The sequence below is a fragment of the Panicum virgatum genome, chromosome 5K (genome assembly GCF_016808335.1).
Source record: "Panicum virgatum strain AP13 chromosome 5K, P.virgatum_v5, whole genome shotgun sequence".
In the NCBI taxonomy this organism is placed as follows: Eukaryota; Viridiplantae; Streptophyta; class Magnoliopsida; order Poales; family Poaceae; genus Panicum; species Panicum virgatum.
The window spans coordinates 36,420,459-36,437,428 of record NC_053140.1 but is presented as its reverse complement, the minus strand read 5'-3'; the positions used below and the strand labels follow the sequence as shown (position 1 = coordinate 36,437,428).

Below are 16,970 nucleotides of genomic sequence, written 5' to 3'. Positions count from 1 at the left end.
TATTGCATCACAAAAGCACCCCCTTCTTCCTCCTCCACCCCGGCCTCTGCTCCCCGCCTGCCCCGGCTCCGGCGCCGCCACCGCCGCCCTCCACTACCGCCGACACTAACCAAGCTCGCTGCCGCCGCCATCTTCTCCTCACCCCCTGCCGCCGGCCACCGCCCACCGCCCATCGGTTGTCCGACCCCGGCCGGCCAACGGCGCTCCCGTGCCGCCACTCCCTCTGCTGGCCGAACCGCCGCCACCCCGACCCCTTCCTTTATGGCCGGTGGCCATGGAGTCGCCCGCGCACCCCTGGCAATCCAAATCCTAAAGCTCCACTGTCTCCCTCTACCACCCTAATAGCCGGCAATCTCGCCGGCGGCCGCTCCCTCTACCTCCCACCTCTTCTTGGCGGCTACTCCACCCCCTCCCTCTCCCCTAGCTCGGCGGCGGCCGCTCACTCCCTTCCCTCCCCTTCCCGTAGCTCACCGGCGGCCGCTCACCCCTTGTGCAATAGCTCCGCTCCCACCCACGGGCTAAATAACTCCACGCGCACCCTGCCCCCGTCCCTCCCTACAGCTGTCGGATGTTCGCCGGCAATCTGTTTGGATAGACCGGGACCGGCGGGGTTTGGACCCGAACGCCCTCATCCAGGGGAGGAAACTCACACCGGGAAAAGATCCACCTGATGCATCGAAACTGCATTCGCGAGCACGGGTTTCGATTTTGGAATGCTTCCACCCCAAACCTTACCAAGACGCGTGGGTCTGACTCCGCTCCACCTCAAATCGGGACATCTCGTGTGCTCGTGTCGAGCTCGCTCTGCTCGGCGTTCCCCAAGAAGGCGCCGCCGCCGCCGCCACGCTCCCGTGCAGAAGGGATGCTCGAAGAAGGGGCCTCCGCCGCCGCCGGCGCTCCCGCGCAGCAGGGATTCCAGGTGCGCTCCTTTTCCCTCGTCTCCTCCGCGTCACTCCTCCCTTTCCCCTGCCCTTTCTCCTGGTAGGTGGTCACTTCGCCATCAGTTTCTGGTGGGCAGCCTCGCGTCAGCTGCGGCTCATGCACTTGCTTCTTCTCCCCTGCTGGCAGAAGAGCAGCCTGTGTCCCCAGCGTTTCTGGTGAGCATCTCCCTCCTCCCAATCGACTGTACATCCTCGGCCTTTTCCGTTTCTATGGTTTGTTCCCACAGATCCACCCAAGCCTGCTTCTTCTTTTGAACTAAATTGTTAGATCTGACGATGGAAAAAGGATTTGAGATGGGAAGAAATCTCGTGAGAAGTTTGCTGATATGTATGTGGTGTGGCTTATTCCAAGAATTCAAGATGAGTTATTCTTTCAAAATTTGTTTCCCCAACCAAGAAAACATCAATGAGAAAATTCCCTATTTGACACTACCAAAACTACTAATTCCTTTTTTGGCCCTCGAAACTTAAAAATTTCCAATTTGACACTACTTTAAACTTTCATTCCCAATATGACATTCCATCCATGTTAGTCACTATCAGTAAACCGTCTGAAACTTTAGAAAATCATAGTAAATCGTAAAAAAATCAGAAAAATACAAACTAAAATTTGTCGGATTTCTTGTTGTAAGATCTACAACTTTCTTTAGATCTTCAATTTCTAAATATTTTTTGCTCTAGTTTAAATGTTAGTTTAAATAGCTACAAACTTTGAAAATACACAGTAAATTATAGAAAAATCATAAAAAGGAAATTTAAGATGTTTTGGAATCCTTGTGTGTAGATATATGAAGTAGATGTATAATCTTGTATGCTTTAGTAGAAAAATATTGCTCTAAATTTTTACCTGTACTTGTTAGGGATAAATTCATATCTATAGTTATGTTACTCCTTTTGCTATGAAATTTATATGGTAGGTTAGTTATGTGATGCATGTGCTGTGGTAGAAGTTTCAAATTTATTGGTGCATGTATGCATAAGTTATTGATTTAACTTATGTAGTGCATTCTAATAGACTTGGATGGAATGTCATATTGGAAGTGAAAGTTTGAAGTGATGTTGTAGCGAAAATGGCCTCTCATGCCATATTTCAATATAATATTTTGGCGATTGATGACAGACACATCACTTGAACTAATATATGTGTTAAGATGATCATTATCAGGCTTATAGGTCCAAGGGATGAAAAGATACAAAACTCCGAAGAAATCAGGTCGAAAGGACCAATACAGAGGTAATTTGCACTCACCGATTAAACCGACGTGAGGCAAATTACATACACCGGTGCAATGAGTTCAGAGAAGACTCAGTCAGCAGAGTGCACCGGATGAACCGACGATGGAAAAAATGATGGCGTCGGTGCAATGGACCCAGAAGCTGAGGCTAGGGTTTGGCGTCGGTTGAACCGACGATGCCTGAAGACAAGCGTCGATGCAGTTGTCCAGAGACTCTGTTTTTGTGGGTTTCGGAGCTTATATATACCGGTTAAACCGACGGTGCTTTTCAAGAGCGTCGGTGCAATTGATCAAGTAGTCGTTGGAGCAGTAACGGCTAGTTACTGGGAAAAAGCATTCATCGGTTGAACCGGTGATGACAAAAACTGAGCATCGGATCAACCGGCGTTAAGGAATTTCGTCAGCCTTTTCCCAACGGCTAGTTTGGTGAGAAGCTCCGATAGTGAAGACTGTGCCGTTGGTGATGCTTCGAGAGAGACGGTGGCGGTGGCCTTGTCTTGGTGACTTGGGGTCACTTAGTCTTTACTTGCCGGAAGCCTTAGTGGCGAACGTAAGACGGTGATCAAGCGAATAGACTTGGCATTACACTTGTTCTTGTTGGACAAGTGACCGTGGACGTAGGAATGGACTTGGTGTCCTAACCGAACCACGTTAAATCGTGCGTCTTGGTGTCTTCACGGGAGTTTGCATATTCTCTCACTTACCTCTTTACTTACCATATTACGTTTCCGCATTTACTCTATCTTGCGTGCATTTACTTTCCTAGTTAGTTTGATTAGGATTGACTATAGGTTGCAAGTCTTTTGGGGTAAGTAGAGAGTAGCATAGATAAATATTAGTCATAACTAGCATGTGTAGGACGTGTTAGGTTTATCTTATGCAAATAGTTTGAGCCCTAGGATTATAAAGCGAATTAGCGACCCTATTCACCCCCTCCCCCTCTAGGGTCGGCCACCCCGGTGATCCTTACAATTGGTATCAGAGCTTGGTCTTACACCTCTTACGAAGATTAGCCAATTTCATTGGTAAATTTGTGAGAAAGCTCGTAGGAAACCCGTCGACTTCACCGTCGAGTGAGTATCATGTCCGGGGAAGGGATGAGTACCGATAGGGCTCCATTTTTCGATGGCACGAGTTTTCCACGATGGAAAGTGCTTATACAAGTACATCTTCAAGCCCGGGGGCTTGATGTTTGGCGTGTCACCGAGATTGGCAAGAAAAATGAGACTAAGGCCGAGCGACAATATGATGCCATTGCTAAATCAATTCTATTGTCCGCTTTATGTGATAGTGTGTTTAATCATGTTTATGCTTGTGAAGATGCTCATAAGCTATGGCCGCAAATCGTCGAGAATCATGAGGGAACAAAGGATGTTGCCAATCAAAAATATCATATTCTTGGCGAGGAGCTTAGTAGCTTTAAACAATTTCCAAATGAAAATGCTCATGACATGTACTCACGATTAAATATTCTTGTCAATGAAATTAATGTCTTAGGTCTCAATCAAGTTGAGGATTGGGAGATTAACCGGAAGATCCTCCGAAGCCTTCGCAAGCCCGACTACGACATCATCAACTCACTCTTGCAAAAAGAAGACTTGGTCAAGCTTACACCAAACCAAGTTACCAATCAAATCATCGCCCACGAATATACTATGGGGATGACAAAGAAGGAGCAAGAGTCCACCTCTTCTTCAAGCCACAAGAGTCTCGCCGCCAAGCACTCATGTAAGCACCAACCAAGGCGACAAGACTCATCAAGCTCAAGTGAACAAGAAGAAGAGGATGATGAAGATAGTGATGATGAATCAAGTTCAAGCGATGAAGAATATCCAAGGGCCGTGCTATACCATCACTGCAAGATTGCCGAGCATGTATATGAGCTCTATGAGCTTGGGTACAAAACTGTCATTAGAGGGAGTGCGGTGGGGATGGAGAAGATGGCGAAGAAAAAGAACAAATCAAGATCTCAAGCTCTCTCCGCCATCTACAAGCCCAAGAAAAATGGTGAAAGCACAAGTCACAAGAAAAATTCCAAGAGCTCCACCACTCATCGCCCTCGGAGATCATCACCACCTCCCATGTGTCTCATGGTACAAGGTAATAACGATGTAAGTGATGACTCCTCCTCCAATGATGAATCTGATGGTGAAACTGATGAAATTAGTGAGATGATGACACTTCTACATAATCAACAAGAATATCTCACTAAACAAAATAAACAAATCAAAGCTCTCAAGGCTAAAGAAAAACTTCATGCCTCATTTGTCTCAAGATATGAGAACTTACTAAACAAATACAATTTGTTAGACAATGAGCATAAAGAGCTTAAAATGAAATATGAGAATCTTAAATCTAAAAGTGATTCATCATCGGATAAATCATTTTCTTGCAATATTCCTTGTACAACACCTATCATCAAGGTAGATGCGTCTACCTCTTGTGATCTAACCCCTTACAATGAGGATGTGATTATAGAAACATGTGATGATCTCATTGTTAAGGAAAATGATGAGCTTAAACAAGAGGTAGAAATGCTAATGGCGGACTTGAGGCGGCTCAAAGGAAAGTACACTCAAGAGCAAGTCCAACCTTCTCAAGATAACCCCCTTACGGGCGTGAAGAAGTTTGAGAAGGGAGAAACCGTGACTTTTTCAAGTGTCACAAAGAAAGCCACAAGTCCTACCAATGCAAGGAAAAAGAGGGCCAAGTAAAGGGCAAAGAAAACGGCAAGCTCAAGAACTTGAACAAGAGCAAGAAGGGCCAAAAGAAGGCTAAGGAGATCAAGAAAAACCCATCTCCAAACTTGAAGGCGTCATACATATATACCAAGCTCACCCACAAGAACAAGCAAAAGAGCAACCACTACATACTTGAAAAGAAGAAGAATGATAAGGTGGTAGCCATTGTCATGGGATGGAGAACATATGGATGAAACCGGCCTATTTGGGTGCCTAAGGATATTATTCATATCATGGATGGCTCTTAAAAGGTTTGGATCCCTAAAACTTAGGCGCCAAACAAGCACTACGGGGAATTTGGAGGCTTGGCAAGGTTTGAGATGCATGAGTAGGGATGCATCATACAAAGTTGAATTAAAGCCAAATTGTGGATTAAAGATTAGTGGCCTAAATTCCCCTCCCCTACATATGAGGTAATGAGCAAGGTAAAAGGATGATCTCAATTTCATTTGATATCCTTCATGCATCATTGTAGCTCAATGCCTCTCTAGGATTGCATGATCTTATCTTTACTATTGGTATCTTACATTTGATATGACTTCCTAGAAATTTCACATGGTAGGTTATCCATGCCTTATTCATATCTTGTTGTAACCTACATGAGCTTAATTGATTCTCTCACATGGCATATGTCCTTCATAGCATATCTTGCAATTTGATATCTCTCATATTTGTGGTAAAAATGGTTTTGATATCAATTGCTTACTTATGGTGCCATGATTAGCAAGTTATAAAGTTAAATCCCCATTATGTGTAATACAAGTGCATATATTTGTGAGCGATTCAAACACTAATGCACACATTTAGGGGGAGCTAACTCTATAGCTTGTATTTGTGTGACTAATATGCTTTATAAGTACTATTTGTTGTAGTCACCTAGAGCTATCTCCATGAGTTCAAATTTCTTTTGAACACTACCCCTACAAGTCACAATTGGCATCACAATTGGTGTCAAGATAGGAGGTGCCACAAGCTTTGAAAAAGGGGGAGCTTGTTCAAACAAAGGGAGATATGCCAAATCTAGTTGGTATAACACTCTATCACTAGTAAATTTCTTTTGCTACTAATGCTCCTTGTTGCTAATGGTTATGAAGCTTTTAGGTGCTTGATGACAAAGAGGGAGAAATGTACCCTAAAAGCAAGCAAATAGTCTGGAGTAAATGATGCCATTAGCAAGGGGGAGGAATGAAAAATGCAATGCAAAAGGATGCATGGTGATAGGGGGAGGTACTTAGTCAATATGGGGAGAAATGCAATTTGATGATCCCATAGACTAAGGTACAAAATTTTTTCATTGCTCATATGGTTCAAACCACACAATTGCCTTACATTGGCCACAAGCCATTGTTTCACAAATTGCTATCAAGTCGGAAGTATTTCGTCCTATGCACTAATCAAATACCGGTAGCTTTTAAAATGAGCATTTGAAATGTCATCCGAGCAAGCTAAATAGTTTCTAACTTTTCAAATTGGTATCAATTTCATAGTCTTGCAATTCATCTTGCTTGCTTTGGTTGTGTTGTCATCAATCACAAAAAAGGGCGAGATTGTAGCGAAAATGGCCTTTCATGCCATATTTCAATATAATATTTTTGCGATTGATGACAGACACAACACTTGGACTAATATATGTGTTAAGATGATCATTATCAGGCTTATAGGTCCAAGGGATGAAAAGATACAAAACCCCAAAGAAATCAGGTCGAAAGGACCAAGACAGAGGTAATTTGCACTCACCGTTTAAACCGACGTGAGGCAAATTACATACACCGGTGCAATGAGTTTAGAGAATACTCAGTCAGCAGAGTGCACCGGATGAACCGACAATGGAAAAAATGATTGCGTCGGTGCAATGGACACAGAAGCTAAGGCTAGGGTTTGGCGTCGGTTGAACCGACGATGCCTGAAGACAAGCGTCGATGTAGTTGTCCAGAGACTCCGCTTTTTGGGGGTTTCTGAGCTTACATACACCGGTTAAACCGACGGTACTTTTCAAGAGCGTCGGTGCAATTGATAAGTAGCCGTTGGAGCAGTAACGGCTAGTTACTGGGAAAAAGCATTCACCGGCTGAATCGGTGATGACAAAAACTGAGCGTCGGATCAACCGACGTTAAGAAATTTCGTCAGCCTTTTCCCAACGGCTAGTTTGAGGGGTTGGGTTATATATATGCCACCCCACGCCTCATTTGTGTGGGCTGGAGACTAAGGAAGCATAAAAGAGTTGAAGATCCATTCCAACCACCTTAGAGCTTCATTGTATATCATATAGGCTTAAGCACACTTGTGAGAGTGCTTAGTGCTTGATTAGGCTTAGTTCTTGAGAGAACTAGCTTGAGTGAAAGCCTTGCTGCGGCAAACATCTTGTGTACTCGTCGTGTGACCCTCCGACTTGGTGTGGAGAGGCAACGACACTTTGTGCGGGGAAAGAGACCCCTCTTGGTGAGAAGCTCCGATAGTGAAGACGGTGCCGTTGGTGATGCTTCGAGAGAGACGGTGGCGGTGGCCTTGTCTTGGTGATTTGGGGTCACTTAGCCTTTGCTTGCCGGAAGTCTTAGTGGCGAACACAAGACGGTGATCAAGCGAAGAGACTCGGCATCACACTTGTTCTTATTGGATAAGTGGCCGTGGGCGTAGGGAGGGACTTGGTGTCCTAACCGAACCACGTTAAATCGTGTGTCTTGGTGTCTTCACGGGAGTTTGCATATTCTCTTCCTTACCTCTTTACTTACTATATTACGTTTCCGCATTTACTCTATCTTGCGTGCCTTTACTTTCCTAGTTAGTTTGATTAGGATTGGCTATAGGTTGCAAGTCTTTTGTGGTAAGTAGAGAGTAGCATAGATAAACCTTAGTCATAACTAGCATGTGTAGGACGTATTAGGTTTATCTTATGCAAGAGTTTGAGCCCTAAGATTAGAAAGCGAATTAGCGACCCTATTCACCCCCTCCCCCTCTAGGGTCGGACACCCCGGTAATCCTTACATATGTCAAATAGGAAATTTTTAACTTTCGAGGCCCAAGAAAGGAATTAGTAATTTTGGTAGTGTCAAATATGGAATTTTCTCAACATCAATTCCTTTTAGCCAAGTCAAGTGCTTAATTTTATTCTTAGATTAGTTGAAGTTTGCTAAGAAATGCTTCGTTTGATTGCTAGTTTTATGAAAAGTGTAGCAGCAATAAGCTTGTACACGGTGAAATGTTACTCTAGGTCTCAATCCTTTTTGTCACCGTGTGCTCACTACAGTTTTGCATATGTGTGTGCACTTATATTCTTTGTCAAATCATTTGCTAAGTACTAGATATCTAGATAGAACTCACACTATGGATTAGGAGCTTGTTTGGTTGGGAGCCGCACCCTGCCACGCGCACAGTAAACGCCCCACGCTACAGTGTTTTTTTGTGGCGGACGAAACAGCCGCATCACATCTGTGGCGAGCCAGGCTGTGGCGTGGCGTCCAGTGGCCATAAACCAAACAACCCCTAGGTCTTTGTGTCAAATCAGCTAGCATTTTCCATGTTGGTGTTTATGAACTTTTGTGGATTAAAAGTTAAAATCCTGATGAATCTGTACTTGATCATGTGTTGGATGTTCCATCTTTATTCTTTAATGCCCAATCCGATCTTAATGATGTATTGATCTGAAGGTGGTTGTAGTGGGTAGAGAACACTGAAGTTTTTTTTTTTTGAGATTTGATTCATTATAGCATACTGCTATTATGTTCATTTGCTTCGACTTTAAGAGATGTCGACAGATATACATGTGAGGTCCCAGGATGCCTACTTTGCCTTTTGAATCTGAGCATCTTATTTATTTACACTTGTAGTTCTATTATCAAGTAGTTTACATTTTTTTTATCAAGAGTGAACATTTTTCCTGCATAAGAGTGGAGATGTTTGTTGCCAACTGTTTAACTGCATAACTTTTTTCTCTTGATTGCAGTGGATGATTCATTCAATATGACCTTGTATGAGTTTCAACGGCAAGTCCAAGTGGTTTCAGAGTTCTTTGACATTCATCTGTTGCTCAACACTTTGATTGATACCCCTATTTAGTTATTTTAGAATCTTGAGAACATGTCTTATTTTCCAGAATTCGTATTTATGTGAAAGGTATCCAGTTCAATATGCTGAGAGCCCTGTTTTTAAAAACATTTTTAAACGTTGTTTAATCTTGATTAAACGCTGAACGGTGGCCTAGCGTTGCGTTTAATCATAGTGTCGTTTAATCACAAAAGACGTTTAATCTACGTTTAATCACAAAAAACTCTAAATCATAGGCTAGCGTTCACCTAGCGTCTAGCGTTTTTTAAAACCTTGGCTGAGAGTCTGACATAGTGACATACCATCTGATGTATTTGTGCGAAAACCATGAAAAATGCTTGGCCGTGAGCTGCTTCTAAATCTGGTGAAGAATGCACGAGCATGTAGCATCATTTAGTACAATGCTTCATATTTTGCTTATCCCCTTTAGAATTATAGTTTCTCTATCCTTTTCTTGTTTCACAAAAAAATTGTAGTGTTTTTGAATTTTTCTTGTATATTTTATTTCAAATTTTAGAGATGAATTTGGAATTTGGATTGCTTTGAGTCCTTAAATTGTACTATATACAACTTGACGATGGTAATGCCCCAATCCCAAATATAGCTCGGCCGTACTCATGGGTGTTAACTCACGAATTGGAATGCATTTGGTACTTGAGTTTTATATGTTAGTGAATCTCACTTTCAACTTCAACCCCCAGGAAACGACCCTTAGCCCAAGCTCATCCTTCGGATATTGTGAGCAGGTAGAGGACATCCTTCGGGTATTGTGAGTAGGTAGAGGCATTCCCGGGATCATGTAATGGAGGTAGGGAGTATAAATACCCCCCCCCCCCCACACACCCATTTTCACTGTACCTCCTATTTTCACTGTACGGGTCGATTTTTTTAAAGAATATAGTGCATCGTCACATCCCACTTTGAGCTCGTATTCCATCTTTTTTTTTCTGTCTAGACTTCGCAACATACAACCCAACAATCTAGAAAAAAGCTCCGATGTGCGCCTCGGCTTGGTGAACCTAGTGTTCTTCTTCGATGGCTTTGACTGCATTGACTTCAAGTATGATTACCTCACGCACGGATACGGCTACCTCAACATCAAGCACAAACAAAGGGCTACGGCTTTGCATGCGCAACTCGTCGGATTTATCCAACCAAAGCGCTGCAGTGGCACGACAATGACATCTGCCTACAATGGTCGGGAGAGCTATATATCTCCCGCGTGACAAAATCTATTTCTATCATTTGAAGGAGGTAGTCTGAAGTTACTCGGCTCTAATTCAGCCTAACAAATCGTTTCCGCCCACAAATTCCTTCGCTTCCACGCACACGCTGCTTAGACGCTTTTATTATGTATGTGCGCATGCAGCCATGCAATGATTCTTATGCCTTCGCGCAACGAGCATGCAGCCATGCAATGATTCTTATGCCTTCGCGCAACGAGCATGCAGCCATGAAGCTTAGGACCTGACTGTAGTTCTTTCATTTCTTTCCTTTCTTTATTTTCTAATAAATTCTTTCCTTCATCCTTTTCTTTTTATTTCTTTTTTTCTATAAGTCTGCATATAAAAAACTTTTCCCTTCTCTTTTTACTTATTTCCTTTTGTATTCTTATCTTCATTGTTTCTTGTCCTTTTCTTTTAGTTTTTATTTTCCTTTTCCCTTTTATACAACTTTTTTTTATTTTTAATATTTCTTCTTTATATTCGTTTGATTACTTTGCTTCTATTTTTTTTTCTTTTCTTTCTTGTAACAACTATGTACCTATTTTCTTTACGCATATTTTCATCACTTTTTATTTTTCGTTAATACTAAACTTTCTCTATTTTTATTTTATTTTCTTTTTCCTCTTTTTGGTGACACTAATTTTTATTGTTTTAGTTTTACTTTTATTTGTAACTGTTTTATTTATTCTCCCTTTTCATTCCTTTCTTTTTTTTTCTTTTCCTTTTCTTTTCTTTTGTAAACTAATTACTTAATTCTATTCTAGTTTTCTATTTTTATAATCATTTGTTTTTGTTATTTAGTTTTAATTAATACTTTGTACATTTTTTGCTATTTTTTGTCATTTTTCCTTTTGTTCGTCTATAAGAATAATTTGTTTACGTGTAAGGATAATATATTCGTGTTGTGGATAGATTTGTTCTCCTTGTAAAAATAATATTTTATTTATTTTGTAGACTAATTTGTCCATAATATTAAATTATTTGTTCGATTGCTAGACTAAATTGTTCCGTGATGTGAACTCATTTGTTTTGTGATATTTAGTTTTCAAATGTTCGCTATGTGCAATCTTTTATTTATTTTATTATTTTATTTTATTTGTATAAAGAAATCATTTGTTCTAGTCATTAAAGTATTTATTCGCAATAGTCCAAATTAGTTATGTTATATTAAAAAAATTATAAAAATATTTCAAATATAGTCAAGTGTGGTCTTGATTTGAAGATCTCGCCGTAAGAAACATTATGGTAAAATCAAAATTTAATTTAGGTACTCGGTTTGTGATTTATGAATTTTTTATATCGAGGTCTCTTGCACATGGAGTCATAATTTTATCTTTTTTACTCTACTACATGTCCCTTTCATTAGATTGGTCATGAGCTGCATGCTATCATGATTACGGTATGGTTATAGATTTCTTTACCGCGGAGTGCGCTGCGTGGGTAAACAGACCACGCACCAGATTGTTGGGCTGACGGTCCATTAAATATTATTGGTGGAGGAATTTTCAGATGATGGTTGGTGGAATTATCACCTTTGGTGATATATAACCGCACCCTACAATGGTTCTCCCACTGCAACTGCAGCGGGATGTTAGTCCACTCGTTTTGTACCTGTAGCTTCCTTTCCATTCTGAACGTCTATGACCCTCTTGTTCTGCAGAGGTGTCTTATATTAGACATATAAGTACAGGACATGTATCCACTTGTTGCTCTAAAAGCCAGTTCATATATATAGTCGAGGCTAAAATGCAACACGGTCCATTCTCTGTTGAGAGTGCATACTCCACGTAGTTGCAATCAGGAGACTAAATCAATTGCAACTCGAAGATAGGACCCGTAGCAATTGGTGGATAGAACCATTCGCAACTGGACATGACCTGATTGGTACCAGAATAGAACAAATTGCAATTATAATCCTTAGCATTCAGGATTAGATGTGTTTCTGGTGGAAAACACGTCGATTTGTGTAGCTAATCACATAGGCTAATCTTAGCCTCGTGACTAGGGTCCCTCTAATATATATATGTATAAAGAGAGCGCATTATGGGTTGCAGCCGATTATAACAATTAAATATTTTAGGTGATAAATAATCTCATGATTGTCTCTAATTGATCTTGTATATTTAAATCTTAACAAATCTCTGGTGGTTAACCGAGATCAAATCCAACACTCTCCTCCCACCATCCATGTGTGGTGATCTTAATTTATGTATTTTTAATTTTTCATGTATTTTTGTAGCAGCGCTATGTCACTTAAGGGGACACTCAATTTTTTTTTCAAATCATAACTTTGAGAGAGAGAGAGAGAGAGAGAAGATATCTTACTTTCTGAACTGGAGTATACCCCTTTTGTCCTGTCAAGATCTCTATGATTATTACACCAAGACTATATATGTCTGACATGAACGTGATTTCTCCATCAAAGCGTTCTGGTGCCATGTATCTCCTGCATTGAGAATTTAAGCGCGAAGCAAATGCAATGTAATAATTAAAATTATATTATATATGCTTCGTTTCAGAAAAAGACATTATGCTCTCAAGGTGCTTAGCTGGCTTACAGTGTTCCACAAGTACTTTTAGTTATAATTGTGCCTTCTTTTGCATCGAAGCACCTCGAGAGACCAAAATCAGCTATTTTTGGTTCCATATGATCATCCAATAGTATATTTGCAGGTTTGAGATCTAAATGAACAATTTGTTTACTGTGAAGGTAACTTAAACCCTCACAGATCCCCTTTATTATTCGGTAGCACGTCTTCCATTCGCATTTCCAATGTGCATCTGCAAGTGCGCAGGGTTATTAGGATAGTTGGACTCCTTACTGTTTGAACGCTACTTGGTCCATGGATAAAGAACATGCATGGGAGGAATAGAACATATATTAATATACGGGTAAAGTCTGTTTTTCAACCTGAACTATCACGATCGTACGATTTTGGCCCTTGAACTACGAAACCGGACATCCTACACCTCTATCTGCCGAAACCGTTCGAAAAACAACCTGACCTCAGCCTAAGGCGGTTTTGCTACAGTATAATTTCTGAATTTCTACGATTTCAAACCTTTCTCAATTAAATAATGGAGAAAGCATAGTTAATATTGTCTAAAAATTGTGATATTTTGCTGGGAGGTAGAACAAGAGACAAGGAATCTATTTTGGCTAGATGTGATACATTAGACATAAAGGAATTTGAATTATAAAATTTTAAAAATGGGTAGAATTCAAAATTCCTTGAATTTTTAGGCCAGCTAAACCTTTGATAAAAATGCAGTAAAAATGATAACTCGTACTTTTTATTTAGTTTAATAAATTATTTTTTATTCAAGAAATCACAAGATGAAGTACATGGTGTCACAAGTGATGAGAAGAAGAAGAGTGTGGCATTCAAAGCTCAAAGTTCAAATGAAGAGTGTGAAAATGATGGAAATGATGATGAGTCGGATGAGAAGTTTGCTCTATTTGTGAGAAGATTCAAAAGATTCATGAATAAGAAAAGTTATGGCAAGAAAGGGCAATCTTCAAAGAAGAATCCTTTTGAAGATAGAAAGTGCTTTGAGTGTGGAGAACTTGGCCATATTGTCATCAATTATCAAAACAAGAAGAAGAACAAGAAGGACAAGAATGACAATGACAACAAGAAAAAGAAAAAATTTCTCAAGAAGAAAAAAAATGGTCAAGCCTACTATGTGGAGTGGGATTCCGATGCAAGCTCCGATGAAGATGAGGATGATGACAAGCCATCCAAGGGAGTTGCCGGAATTGCCATCAAGGGAGCTCCATCACTCTTCACTACACCACATTATCTTATGACAAAGGTGGTTCAAAAGTACAACAAGATGGTGAACTTGATGAACTTTCATGTGATGATCTTGTTGAAATGCTCAATGATGCCGATGAATTCATAACTAAGGAAAATGCTAAGTTGAAGGACTTGAAGTTGAAGTTTACTTCTCTTCAAGATTCCTATGAGGAGCTAAAGACCTCTCATGAGAATCTCAAAGAAACTCATGAGAAGCTTGAGGAAGCTCACAACACCTTGCTTAATCATGAAAGAAAAGCAACATTGAGCATTGGTGTTAGTTATGATTTAATTAATGATAAATCTTGTGGCTCTAGCTCTACTAGTTCTTCTTGCACCATAATTGATAACTCATCTTGCAATGAATCTCTCATTATGGAAAATGATTTGTTAAAGAAAGAGATTACTTACTTGACTAATGATTTGAGAAAGTGCTATGATAGTAGAGCCAAGTTTAATCATTGTTGGGCAAGCCAAAAGTTCACCTTGAATAAGCAAGGGTTTGGATACATTCCTAAGAAAGGGAAGAAGGCTTTTGTGCAAACCAAAACTACTTTTGTGAAGAGTAGTGGTAAGTCATATTGTGAAAAATAAAAGAAAGTTGGTCATGTTGAGAAGAATTGCACCAACAAGAAAGTCATATCTTTTGATTCTAGTTACATTCTTATGAGAAATTCAAATGGCAATGTTAGTGCAAAATTTGTTGGAATACCTATAAATGATGCTAAAAAGAATGTCATTTGGGTGCCAAAAGTCTTGGTCACTAACGTTCAAGGACCCAAGAAAGTTTGGGTACCTAAAAGAGCTAATCTTCTTTTGTAGGTGAACTACAAGTCCGGAGGGAGGCATTGGGTGCTTGATAGTGGATGCACCCAACACATGACCGGTGAATCAAAAATGTTTGCTTCTCTTGATGGAGATGTTAGTGGCTACAACGACATTATTTTTGGTGATAATAGTCGAGGTGAAGTGAAGGGAATGGGTAATATCAATGTCTCTCAAGATCATTCTCTTTCAAATGTGTTGCTAGTTGACTCTCTCAAGTTTAATTTATTGTCAATTACACAACTTTGTGATCATTGATACAAATGCATATTCACTAGTGATAGTGTGGAAGTTACTAGTTTGGATGGAAATGATCACATCTTTACGGGTTTTAGACATGAGGATGTATATCTTGTGGATTTTGCTACTAGAAAGGCAAATTTGTCTACTTGCCTATTCTCTAAATCATCTTTGGGTTGGTTATGGCATAGAAGGCTTTCATGTTGGCATGAAGCAACTCAACCGACTCTTGAAGCATGATTTAGTTGTTGGCTTGAAGAATGTAAAATTTGAAAAAGATAAGTTATGTAGTGCATGTCAAGCCGGAAAGCAAGTTGCAAATTCTCATCCCTCCAAAAGTGTTATGTCAACCGAGAGACCATTGGAATTATTGCATATAGATTTATTCGGTCTTACAACATATAGAAGCATTGGAGGGAATTGTTATTGTCTTGTGGTAGTGGATGATTATACAAGATATACATGGGTTTTCTTTCTTCATGACAAGGCCGATACATATGATGTATTCAAGAAATTCATAACAAGGGCCGAGAATGAATTTGAACTCACAGTGAAGAAAGTGAGAAGTGACAATGGAAGTGAGTTTAGAAACACAAGAGTTGAGGAGTGGTGTGATGAATAAGGAATCAAGCATGAGTTCTCAACCAAGTACACTCCAGAGTAAAATGGTCTTGTTGAAAGGAAAAATAGGACCTTGATTGATATGGCAAGATCAATGCTCTCTGAGTATAATGTGTCGGATAGTTTTTGGGCCGAAGCAATTAATACGGCTTGTCATGCCTCTAATAGATTATATTGCCATAGATTTCATAACAAGTCCCCATATGAGTTGCTCATTGGAAGGAAGCCAAATATCTCATATTTTAGAGTGTTTGGTTGCAAATGCTATATTCTCAAGAAGGGAACTCGGTTATCAAAGTTCCAAAGCAAATGTGATGAGGGTTTTCTTCTTGGGTATTCATCTTGTAACAAGGCTTATCGGGTCTACAACAAAACTCATGGCATTATTGAAGAAGCTTATGAGAAGTGATTGCTTGAGAAATGCAATGAAAAATATGTCAATTGGTGATGTTAGACCAAGAGAAGAAGATGAGGATGAAGATGGTCCTTCTATTTCTATTAGAATAAATCATTCAACCTCTATCTCAAATAATGAAGCACAACCAATTGTACAAGATTCAAGTAATGATGATTCTCAAGTACAAGATCAAGTTGATTCAACTACTTCATCTTCTACAACAACTCAAGAACCCATTGCCCCTCAAAGAATTCATCATGCTCTTGCAAAGGATCACCCCGTGGATCAAATCATGGGTGATATTAGTAAGGGTGTCCAAACTCGATCTCGCATTGCTTCAATTTGTGAACACTATTCTTTTGTATCTTTTTCTTGAACCTAACCGTGTAGATGAAGCATTGAGACATCCGGATTGGGTGAATGCTATGCATGAAGAATTGAATAATTTCATCCGGAATCAAGTTTGGGATCTAGTTGAGAGGCCCAAGAATTATAATGTCACTGGCACTAAATGAGTCTTTAGAAATAAGCAAAATGAAGATGGAATGGTTGTGAGAAACAAGGCAAGATTGGTGGCTCAAGGCTTCACTCAAGTCGAAGGTTTGGATTTCGGTAAAACTTTTGCTCCCGTTGTCAGATTAGAAGCTATTAGAATTTTATTGGCTTATGCTTGCTCTCACAACATAAAACTTTTTCAAATGGATATGAAAAGTGCTTTCTTGAATATCAAAATTAGTTAACTTGGGCATGTTGAGCAACCTCCCGATTTTGAAGATCCCAAGAAGCCAAATCATGTATACAAGCTCTCTAAAGCTCTCTATGGTCTTAAGCAAGCTCCACGAGCTTGGTATGAAAGATTGAGGGACTTTCTTATTTCTAAGGATTTCAAAATTGGTAAGGTTG

The 16,970-nt window shown here is 40.0% G+C and overlaps 1 long non-coding RNA gene across 1 annotated transcript; it reads left to right on the top strand.

Annotated features, from left to right (window-relative positions):
• The first annotated feature begins 303 nt into the window (after nt 1-303).
• LOC120707204 lies at nt 304-9,097 on the top strand. The gene is made up of 2 exons (XR_005688875.1): nt 304-1,097; nt 8,858-9,097. It is a non-coding gene; the product is annotated as an uncharacterized LOC120707204 (long non-coding RNA).
• The last annotated feature ends 7,873 nt before the right edge of the window (nt 9,098-16,970 follow it).